Genomic DNA, 12,211 nt, shown 5'->3' on the forward strand with positions numbered 1-12,211 from the left:
CTGTGTAATACTCATTTTGTATGGTTCTACTTTTTAAATCAAAACAGAATGTAATGACAGGTACTGACTGAGGTATTCCTTTATTACCCAAACTATCAAGTTGCATATGTTTTAGTGCAATGCAAAGGACTCATTTTAAATGGGAAAAACCTGTCAAACCTGTCAACAGTGGAAAAGTTCTCCAATCAGGTTTCTGACAGACTGGTGTGAAGTAGCCTCTGACGGCACCTACTGCAGATAAGATTACATGTTCTTGTGAAAATGAATGAAAAGAGTAGCATATTTTAATGTGGCTTACATGCATCCACCTTTTTGTAAGCTTACTTCTGAATTGGCATGGCTTTTGTTGCCTACAAAAATTATTATTGGGATATTTCTGAAGAATGCTGCTACTTACACCTGTTATGGAAACGTTATTTTCAGTGTCTTTGCTACAGACAAATGATTTCTCCAGTCTTCTCCTGGTTAGCTGGAACTAATCATGGTTTAAAAATGATGTTAGGTGCTGTATGTACCCCATCACAGCTGCAACTATTTGTCTCCCAAGACAGTACCCAGCACAGCGTGACTTGAATGAGGACTGTTTGAGTGGTATCGTACTGTGATTTCCAAAAGTGCATCTTATACGCCAGGTCTGCTAGCGTGTGATCCCAGGGATAAAGTATCGTGACTAGTCCCAAAGCACACAAACTGCATTGCAGAAGAGACATTACATGGACCAGTCATGTTTTGCCCTGCTGTGGCACTGAACACCTGAAACCTGAGATACCTTGGTGACTCACAGTTAGGTAGGCAGTGCATCAGCTCAGCACCTCATGGGTAACATAACCACTATGGAATTAATTAACATGCCCTGTGATTCAGTACATACCACTGGTTATGCTTTGGATCTAGTGTTTGTATTGGCACTAGGGAAAAAATGTTATGGACAAATTAACCCTGTCTTGAGTTGAAGACAGGGTGGTGGACCTGTTTGTCTTTATACACAGGTTGACCATCACTGGTGAGGAGATAGGTCTGCTGATATGTAAGAAAAGTGTGAATTTGAGTTCCAAACTACCCAGAAACACTTGGTTGGCCATTTGGAAGTGTGTTACACCTCTGGGATAAACTGCCTTATTCTTGATCAGGTTTAGGAGACTCTGCTGAATACTTTAATAACAATTGTATTGTTGGCTTGGATGTGCTGACCTAAGGACATCTGCAAGGCATTTTGTATAGGGAAGTTATATCTTTTATCAGAGCAAATGACAGTTAGAAAAAATAGAGTAGATTTTGATTAGAAAGGTTGTTGAGCTGAAAGTTTGCTCATTTTTTCCCACTGTATCAACAACTTGGTCTAATAAAAGATATTAATCTCCCCGTGATATTCTAATTGGCAGCTATGGCATAGGTCCTCATACAAAAATTTTAAAGGTCAGTGGGAAGAGAGCATAAAAAGTCCTCAGAGAGCAATAAAGAGAATCTTATATTGTGATCTTGTTATTTAAGCAGGAAAAAATGAGTCAGAAATAGGTAATATCCCTTAGATGTTCTAAAGTTAAAATTATGAAGTAGCAGGCCCATGTCTGGATCACTTTAATCTACCACTAAATGCAACAATCACGCTGAAATGCGTTATCAAAAGAGCCAAATGTACTAACTGAAGAGTCAAATGCATAAGCCAAAACTATGAGATATGGCCCCAGATTTAGAGATGTATAATCTCTTTTGAAGAGCTTCAGTAGAAACAAAGCCCTCCAACTGATGTGTTACTATGAATTTGGCATTTGACTGAGACTAAGAAACCTGTCAAAGCTCAATGAGATTGAGACCTGAGTTGCAGTGCAGGTCCATAGCTGCACTGAGCACAGTGTTACCATCTAAATTTGCATTTAGGAACATTCCTCTGAAAAAGCCAATTTCTGATACAAGATGGGCTATGCAGACACAGAGAGCAGAGTGTCTTACGTTTCAGTAATGGTCTAATGGCTTGTTTTGTGAAAAGGGGGAGAGTTGCTCTCCCCTCATTTTCTGTTCCTGCCACCCATACCCCTTTCTGCCTTCCTCCTCTCCTCATCTCAGGAGCCCAAGCATGTTCCTTCCTTCCACTGGCTTTAGTGTTCTGTCCTCTGTAAACCAATCCAACTCATTACTAAAGCAGAGAAATAGCCCACGTCTTTTTCTCTGTAAATTTTCCATCATACTGGTGAGTTAAAACAGTTCAGGGAACGGACCAGCGTGCTGTGCTCAGGCAACATAAGCACTGGAGCAGAGGAGGGTAAGTGGCATGGCGCAGGGAGGGGAACAAGACTGCCCCTTTTTCGCTGCAGTAAGTTGTTGATTCATGTCATAATATGTCATGAAATCACAAAGAATCATATGACAATTATCCAAACTGCTCTGAGATCTAATGAAGACTTAATCCTTTTCTATTTCAAGCTCATCCATTACATTTAGTGAGAATTACAGCAGAATTACAGTAGTGAGATACAAGTTCATGACTAATTCTCCATGCAGAATGTGCTTATGAATGGGCTCTGCAGAAATCAGCACCCTGACTCTTAAATCATTTGCTATTCAGTGGGAAACACTGACGACAAAGAGTTTATACCACACCTTCTGCTAAACCAGTGTGCCTTCTTTCCAAACTGAAAGGTTATTTCTTGTTCTTTCACAGGTGCAGTCCTTCCTGAGTGAGTTGTTGAAACCCTTGCTTTTCTGAACTAACACATTATCTTTTTTTTTTTCTTCCTCTGGAGACCATAGGGTTTTTTATCATTCACCATTTTACCGTTTACCAAAAATAATATAAGTGCTCATTTGTTACGCATGTTATTTTTTTGTCACGTGTGTGTTCATTTTCTTCTTCTGACTAATGTGATGTAAAGTCATACCTCCCCCATGTTTAAGCTGTTTAGATCAGAATATATACTGAACTGTACGTGTGTGTATGTATACAAGTAATCACAGTCCTTTCTGCAGAAATTGTTCTGGATCGCACAGATGAACAAAGCATTCAGTGAACCACACAGTGTGACCAAGAGTCACCTGACACAGTAGTCTTTGGCTTGGGCACTTACCCACAAGAAAAAAGGTCTGGGTGCCTGTCCTTGCCCCAGTGAACATTCAGGATACAAAGCCATGCAAGTTTCATTTCCCACTGCATTTCCAAAAAAGCATCATACTTCCTACTGATGTAGGAACTACAATCCAGTTCTTTTCTCCTTCTTGTGAGAATCTAGCTGCTAAGCACAATGTGGATGTCAGGCACTGCATACCACGGTCAGAAGCAGAACTCCAGCATCTGGGGAACTTCACTGATAAAAAGCTAGTTCCTTCGAGACAGATAGATAACAGCTGAAAAAGGATTTTCAGTGTGTGCATTTCGGATTCCGAAAAGTAAAATGATAATTAATCATCTCAGATTTAAATGTAGATCTGGTCTCAAGGCATACATTAACTGCAGAGCTTTTCATACTATGTTGCACATCTTCTTCCGAAAATGGAGTTTTCTGCCCTTTCAGCACCAGCACTGGGAAAAACTGTTTATTTGAACTTGTTCAGCTTTATCTCTAAGTCTACTTGCCAATGAGCAATTCAGAGCCATGGAGGTTTAGCAGAGAAACCAATAGTACTGTTGGACTCTGCAGCCCCTTCAAGGATGAGGAAGTGAGTAGCATACACTGGAGAAGTTTAGACGTGACACACTAAATGTTCCCATGAAGGAGGAATGCCTGGCTGGATAAGTTGTATGGTCCCAGTGAGGTGTGGCATGGAGGTCATGCTGGACGAGGCTCCTGAGAGTGAGTGATAGCTGAGTTGTTCCACCCAGACCCAGCAACAGCTCGTGCCAGGGAAGGCCCAGGGACTTTGTTCTAACATCCACACTACCCTGCCTACTCTGACCTTTACAGCCACTGTCAACACCTCTCAGGCTTCTTTGTTCAGTTTCTTGTCAGAAAATGTAAGGAGCAGAAGGAGAGGAGGGAAAAGAAGATATTCTAGTGAGTATCACCAAAGTAAAATGACAAGGCAAAGACAAAGCTGAATGTGAATATTTGCTTTGGTTGAGGGACTGAGACAGCTTTTGAAAGCCCTGATACTGGGAGTAATATTTCCTACATACTTTTGACTACAGTTTTGACTGCTTTATCTTCACAGAATCACAGAAGCTTTTAGGTTGGCAGAGACCCCTGGAGACCATTTAGTCCACCCCCACCTTGCCTAACCAGAGTCACCTCGAGCAAGATGCCCAGGATCGTGTACAGTCTGGTTTTTAGTATTTCCAGGGATGGAGACTCCATAGCCTCTCTTTGGCAACCTGGTTCAGTGTTTGATCACCTACACAATGAAAAAGTGTTTCCTTGTGTTCAGGTGGAATTTCCTATGTCTTAACTGGTGCCCATTGTCTTTTGTCCTGTCAGTGGACACTACTGACAGAAGTATTCCTTCCCTCCCATCATAAGGATGGGAAATACACATGGATAAGAACTCCCCTGAGCCTTCTCTTCTCCAGGCTGAACAATCCCAGCCCTCTCAGCCTGCCCTCATATGAAAGATACTACTGTTTGCCTAAGCGCTCCCTAACCTGGTTCCCCTCCATTGAAAGTAAGTCTTCCTTCCTCTAGATGTTCCCTCTTGCAACAACCAAGAAAATACTGTAAAATATTCACAATTCATGCTGTAAAAGCTTTGTATGTACATGTATACATACGAGATAAATAGCATTTTGACAGTTTATCACAGGATATATTAGAAACAATTGCACAGAAGCTAAAGAATTAGGTACTACATGAACCTGATAATAGTGTAGAGGCAGAAGAAAGGAGCAAAGAGCTAAAGAGAGAGTTATTTTATGATTTTATGGAACATTCATACCACTATTGCACAAACATCCTCACATGGTACGTTTTCTTCTCTCAAGCGTGGTTAAAGAAAGCTGTCAGCAAATAGTTTCAACCTTCTTTGGATTTTGAGAAAAATTCAAGTTGCATATGCCCACATACGCTCTCTAGGAATAGCTGTGCTGAAGCCAATGAGACCACAACAATTTTTAGAACAGTTCATGTCAGGAACTCAGGTTGGCACACTAAAATGATTCTGCACTCCATTTTGTTGTTCAAGTTACACCAAAACTCTGTTCTGTTGTCACAAGATATATCATCAGGTTCTACACCAACTAAATGGAACAACTAAAATAAATGAATCTCTTCTAAAGCATTTAACCTATCCTTTACTTTGTAGGTATGGTATAAATTTTAAGCACCTCAGTTATACCTGACCACTGTTCCAGAGAGCTTTTAATGAATGAAGATTGAACAGCAAATATTTCTAGCCAGCCAACAGTCGGCTTCATTCACGTCAATTGTAGGAAGAACTCGAAAATGACTTAGCAATTTGAGTAAATGATTGAGAAGACACAACAGACAGGCTTCATAACTATAATAAGGCAAACATCATTAAAAGCTTTATCTTGATCACACTTCCTGGTTTCATTTGAGTTCTCCAAACAAACAGTCCATACATTGCATTACCGACACATCCATCTTAGCCCTCCAGCTACTCCTCTGCTGAGCAGGAAGTTGGCGGAAACCTCTGGCTCCACCGGGGACAAATCAGCATTCCTTGGGGAAAAAAAGCGACGCGGTATCAATCATTTACTGTTTGCAACTGAAACCAGAAATATTGCATTAAATAAGGCAGTAGAGTCATCTCCAAGACTTTTTTTAAAAATAATAAATATAAGTAATAGAGACCAGTGTGTCAAAACACACACAATAACACCACACTATTGAAAAAAAGAGTTTGTGTAAATAAACTAGTTGGTTGTCTCTTGCCATGGACATTCTTTAGTGTAAGATAGTATCTCAAAAAATCTGAAGCCTGTTTGTAGATGTGCTGTGGAAATGTTTTCCGGAATAATTTTTCACCTGCTTTTTTATAAACTGTTGGAAACTTTAGACTTAAATCATGCTCGTTAATCAAATCACATGCTTGTCATGAGAGTATAGCATTGATGGCTGCTTATGAATGTATGCAAGTAAAATCTGAGGGTTTTGGCTGAAAAGCAGTTACTAAAGGTACCCCAATAAAGAATACACTGAATGTATTTTAAAGCTAACACAGAGAATGAATCAACCCTGAAATCAACTAAAGACGATTACTGAATTTTTACAGGTTACTTTTTAGGCTTAAAAGAAATCAAATATCACACGCATAAATCACAGCACATACATTAAATCTCTGCCACAGAATACAAGTGTGTGTGTGTCAATGCTCTAAGTATGTTAGCAGGCAAGTTACAATTCTGTCATGAAAAAAATATATATAATTACTTGCATACTGTGTTTTATTATTGTCTTGCATACATTAAATTCACAAACAACTCTGATGTGTGCTTTTATTCTACACGAATCAAAATGTACCTGTGACAATCCAGAATAATATCAATTGCAACATATATGTCTTCATTATGAGCATACCTATGATTATACAAAATATATGATCAATAGCCTGTATACTAAAAGAACTTCTAAACCAATGTTGTATACATATATATAAACCAATGTACACATACATATACATAACATCAATATTTTAAGAACTGCCAAGGTTAGTTTTTACATGTTTGGTATCATTATATGCAGAGTGTACACCCAGTATGTATGTTAAGTATTTTAATAGACTGTGTATTGTAATACTTGGATGGGGGGTTTTTTTGGGGGGATAGGTACTTGTGATGTATTTTGGGTTCAACAGTCCTTGCAGCAAACAAATAAATCAACAAAAATGTTGTGAATGTGTGACTCCTAATGTAATGTATTAATTTTAAGATTAATTAATTTATTCAGAAATATGAGCAATGCATTTTCTGAATAGTTTCACTCCCAGTAAGTCATTCCTTATCTGCAAAAATCAGTGGCCTACAGCAGAAATAGAAGTACCACAAATTTGCTGTACTTCTGTGTACAGAAGCGTACCTCTGCATGCAAGTACATGGTGCCAACACAACAAACAGCACCCTGTTTGGCTGACACAGATGTGATGGCACATTCCCTTCTGAAAGACCCTTCTTCTCCTTTGTTCGTATCCATAGCACTCACAGGAAAGTTACCAGTTTGTGTGTTTCATACCTGGACTGGAGAGAGAGCAGACTGCTTTTAAGTAGAAAAAGTCAGCAGTAATTACCAGGCTAGGAAGTGAGATGTTCTGGGTGATCCTAAAAGGAGAATCCATTCATTTGTAGCTCAATAATCCATTAATATTTCCAGCCTTTTACTGTATATGCTATACCTGCCTCCACTAGAAATAGCACTGGGGTAGGCACTCTGCAACCTCTCTTCGTCACCTGCAGGACGTGCTTGGAGGCTGCACTGCTGATGCCCCATCAGACCCCAGGCACGGCCAGCAGCCTTGGAGCTGTGGGGTACCACAGGAGGAGCAAGGACCGGGATGACAGTGGAGAAAATTCTCCTCAGCAAGCCTGCCAGCAGCCGTCACCTACCAGAAGGGAAAAGTGCAAGGATAAACTTTAACCTGCCAAGGACAGTAGCATGGCTGTGCCCACCACAGATGAAGAACATCACCAGATGAGTCCTCACCAACATAAACCAGTCCCCACCCCAAAAAATGATGCTTTCTAAATGGGGAAAAGGTACATTCCCACTGCTGCAGCAGGGTTTGCTCTGGCAAGCAGTGTTGCTCTGCTCTGGCAGATTAATGGCATCTTTCAATGCTCTCTGGGAGGCCCAGCTGTCAAGGTGAGAAAACCAATTTTTTTTAATTTTCAATGCTTTTCCCTCTGTATTTACAATCTAGAGGAGATACTGTTTTACTGCAAGTGCGTTGCTGGCTTTTCATTTTACACCAGTTACTATTCCTTGAGATTTCATTTGAAATTAACCAGTTTTCTGGTGGAATTCCCTTTTTTTTCGCTACTGACACAAGGTGGATTTGAATCAAGATTTAAAAGCATAAACATCTCTCTCATTAATAAGCTTCTGAGATTTTTTTTTTACATTATTTCTTGGTTTTATTTTTTAAAAAGCCATAAAATATGAATGTCATTCTAGCTTCTGTTTGAGATGAAGACCAGTAATCTGTGCATTTCAACATATAACATTGCCAGAGGTATTAAAATGAAGGTCTTTCTAAAGGTGTTTGGTGACTCATCTCCCGGTAGTGTTGTAAGAATTAATTAGCTAATGCCAGTACAGCATTATATAAATGCTAAGTATTATTGTTGACAGACTAAGATTGTCAGTGCTGAGTGGCAACATGAGCTTTTTTTACTGCCAGTTGGCTCCGTCTCCAAGCAGAAGAGACCCGCTCTCACGAATGACATCATAGTAAATCACTCTTCCTCGCTTTCCAGTCTTTCTCTCTCACAGAATTACTGAAGATGGCACGAGTCATACTGGTGTGTTTTTGCAACACCAGTCCAAGAAGAATTTGCAATAAGCTAAAAATCAATTAGGTAGAAGTTTCCTCTACCGTTAACTGAATCGTAGAGCAATATCCCACAAAGAAGCGTCAAGTCCCATTTGTCTCCTGTTCTGCAGCCACACACTACGCAAGCCAGGATCAATAAAACAAAACCTGGAAGGGGCACAAGGCACAACACTCATTTTTGCTGTACCAGGCATTTAAAAACTAATGCATTTATGGTTCCAGCCCCCAGAAGGAGTCAATGCAAGCAGCTGTAAATGTATATTCAGCTCATATTCCAGTTGCACAAACAACTATCATCAATCTTAAATGACGAGTTTTAGCCATGACTGCTTAACTACTGTGATTCAAGTAGCTACTCTCCAGTGTGTTTATATCTTTATATTCTAGAATGTACTGTGCCAGAGCTGATTTTCTTCAATTTTTATTATTTTAGCAAATATAATCAGCAGTAGTGATGAATTGGTTAGAGTGGCAATTAAAGAGGTTAGAATCCGCAAAAAATTATAAGCAGTCCTGTGCAGATGAGTTACGGGCAGTCTCTCTCTTTTTTCTTGTTCCAGAATACAGAATGTGCTAAAACATAATTATCTGAAAACTTCCTGACTTCCACTGAGGAAGAATAATGAGGCTGAGCATCACAATAGAATTCAAAAATGGCAAAGTACATTCCCCTTCATTATGGGTTGCTCTCTCCCTCATCCCTTTCTAAATGACTTAATTTTACATATTTTCCATGTCCCTCTATCTAACGTTGCCTCTTTTCCAAGCACCAAAAAAATGACAGCATATGAGATACACCAACACATCTCAAAGCAAAATAGCAATCAGGTTTTTATTTGTCACCTGAGAAGACCCTTGGGAAAAAATAATGCATTAACAAACCCATTGCTTAAAATTTCATTTTACAAAAATGCCCACCATGTTTTACCTTCTGTTAGTTCCCTGTCACAACAAAAAAAGTGAAAAAAAAGCTTGTCAGTCTAAGTGAAAGAAAACACAGGAGATTAAACTAAATTTTGCCTGTTGAATTAAAAGTACAGATCAGGTCCTACCCTTATGATTACCACCTAATAGACTGTTCAAAAAGAGGAACACAGACAAGTAAACTGCATTAAAAATACACATACAATAAATGCTTGTGTAGAAACAGGATACTAAGGCATCACCTGCAATGAATGCAAAAGTTCTGTGACCAGAAAAGAAGTCACTCACTGCACAAATCTTAACTTTTTTCCGATTGTTTCAGCATCGGGCTCAATTCAAACGTTAATCTAAAGATATTAAAAACAGATAAATTGGTGTTTCCCTTTGAAGAATTTTCCAGAAGGTGATCACCTTCAGTGTTGAGAAAAAAATTCTATTATTTCCAATTTAACATTACATGGGTTTAGCTTGCATTCCTGCTTTCTCATTATGCTGTCTGCTGCTAGAATAAAAAACCCTCCAGTAACCTCTATTTTCTTCCTACTTGTGGTATTTACACCCTGTAATTAAATACTCTGGCATCTTGTCTCAATAAGGTAAACTCTGAATCTTTACAGTCTTTCCATGTTTTTCAGTCCTTGAATTATTTCTGAGGCTCTTCCCTATGCTCTGCCCTGTGCAGCATCACCCATAGGATACAAAGGAGGAAAAGTCCCTTGTCTTCTACTATGCTGTTTCCCTGATTTTACTTCCAGTGTTAGCCTCCACATGCTCACAACTAAAATTCACTGATTATTTTCTATGATCCCAACATCCTCTGTGGAGAACAGAAGCTTGTTTCTGAATGGCGTCCAAATGTCTCGGGAGAAAAGCTTTTTTTTCATTTGCATTTCCTACTTCTGCACAGGCAGTTTTGCTTTGACTGTACTAATAGATATTTTGTTTAACAGGGACCTATTTTACTAAACAGTCCGGGTTATTTTGTACAACTGTTCTGCCCTCTTCCTTAATTATCATTCTGCCCATCTTTTCTCATCCGCATTTTTTTCAGCAGAAGAAAACATTGCATGGTGCTACGGTTTACCACCAGCTCCTGCAAAGCTCCAGTAGAAGCATCTCCATGTGAGAGCAATTCCCTTTGGTGATTGTTTTTGTGGGCCTGCCAGTTAGGCAGTTCTTAATCCATGTAATGCAATATGCTTGAATTACTCCGTATAGCATTATTTTTTTAATCAGAAAACCATGTAGCACTAACTCAAGTGTCCAGAATAGGTCCAAGCAGACTATGAGTTTGTTAAATAAAGGAATTTGCATGGAAGCAATCTCCTCAGAGAATGAAAACATTTTTTTGACCATTTTCTCTAAAATAACATAGTCTTGTACTGATTACACATATATTTCTTAAGCAGTGTAATAGCACCTTTCTTATCATATTGCCTGGGAATGAGGACATACATAATTCTCCACAGATATCTGGGTCACCCTACCTGATATTTGCAAAACTGTTACAATATTAGCACTCAGAATTTTTTAGTGTTCCTAGCATGCCACAATTTACAAATCATACTTACATCAGGGATTACCTCCACCAGTTTCTTCAGGCTAGTGAATGCAAGTTGACTGGCTCTATTCATTTGAATTGCCAACCTAACATCAAATTTGAATAAATATTGCTAATATGGCAAGTTGCTGTGCCCTAGTCCTCTTCCCTTTGCTGATCTTGTAACTTCCATTGTATTTCTGCAGAAGTTAACCCACAGAGCTGTGCTGAAGTAGCGTGATAAAAAATATTCATAATGAAAGGTGCAGTTCCCCAAAACCAAAAATGTATAAGCACTGTTAGTCCACTGATTAATTTGTTAGCTGTGCATATGAATGAGTGACTGAACATGAAAATACTCGGATTTACAAGTTCCAAAGTTTGTACTTTTTTTCCAAGAAATTCATGAGAAATTTTCCTGTCTCTATGGCATCCACTTTTGGAAAACAGTGCCTACTTCCTAACTTGCTTTTAATCCCTGTGATCTCCACGATCCTGTGTGGCATTGCCTTGGTGTCAGATTAGATGAGACACTCTCCACTTTCTTGGTCTCCTTCAAAAATTCTCTTTGGGCAAGATCTCTTGTCCAAACTTCTACTTTAAATCTTATATTCCTGGATTGCTGCGTAGTCTAATAATTATGTATCATGATTCTTATCTGCTCATGATTCACCTTAATTCATTCAAACAAAGCCTTTTTGTCCCATTTTTCCTGCAGTCTATGTGGTACACTGAACATGCTAGAATTAATTTAATTTTGTGCACTATTTTGCTGGAAGCTGGAGTGAGCGTTGCTATACAGAAAACTGCTTTATGGTTGTGCGCAGCACAGTAAATGCCCACCACCTTTTACTTGGAGACAAGAAGTGTGTGGGCCTCAGTGATACATTGCCAGGGGATGCAGGGTGAATGTTTTCAAGATGAGACGAGGGAAACAATTTGTGGAATACTTCTGTATCACTCACAGTTAGCGTGTAGGCTGCTGCCAAATGCTGGTTATTGTCTTCCTTCCTGAAGCAGTACCGCTCGAACACTGCAGCACAATGCTATTTTCAGCTCCTTGACGAGATGATTACAATATAAAGTCATGCTGCGTGACCAACATGCCAGGTGTTTGCTGTTCTAACTCCACTTTTATTACTTTGGGGATGAGAGAATGATGAAGGGAGGGATCGGAGTTACTTAGGAGATTTTCCAACAGCAGGTCAGCTTAGATAGCTGGGCTATTTTTGCTTAAGGCACTGGGCTATGTCCTTTTTTCTGTTTTCTGTTTTACAAGCAATCTGTAGCAATAAAATTAACCAAAATAAAACG

The 12,211-nt window shown here is 39.2% G+C and overlaps 1 long non-coding RNA gene across 3 annotated transcripts in view; it reads right to left on the bottom strand.

Moving 5' to 3' along the window:
* Positions 1-5,453: 5,453 nt before the first annotated feature.
* Positions 5,454-12,211, bottom strand: part of LOC142600051 (uncharacterized) — a 62,157-nt gene continuing 55,399 nt past the window's right edge. For 2 of the 3 annotated variants that reach the window (XR_012833516.1, XR_012833515.1), the window contains exon 3: positions 5,454-5,606. This is a non-coding gene — a long non-coding RNA (uncharacterized LOC142600051). Of the gene's footprint in view, positions 5,607-6,406; positions 6,465-12,211 lie in introns of those variants that run through there. The other variant, XR_012833514.1, reaches the window with a different exon arrangement.

The sequence above is a fragment of the Balearica regulorum genome, chromosome 1, assembly GCF_011004875.1.
Source record: "Balearica regulorum gibbericeps isolate bBalReg1 chromosome 1, bBalReg1.pri, whole genome shotgun sequence".
Lineage (NCBI taxonomy): Eukaryota > Metazoa > Chordata > Aves > Gruiformes > Gruidae > Balearica > Balearica regulorum.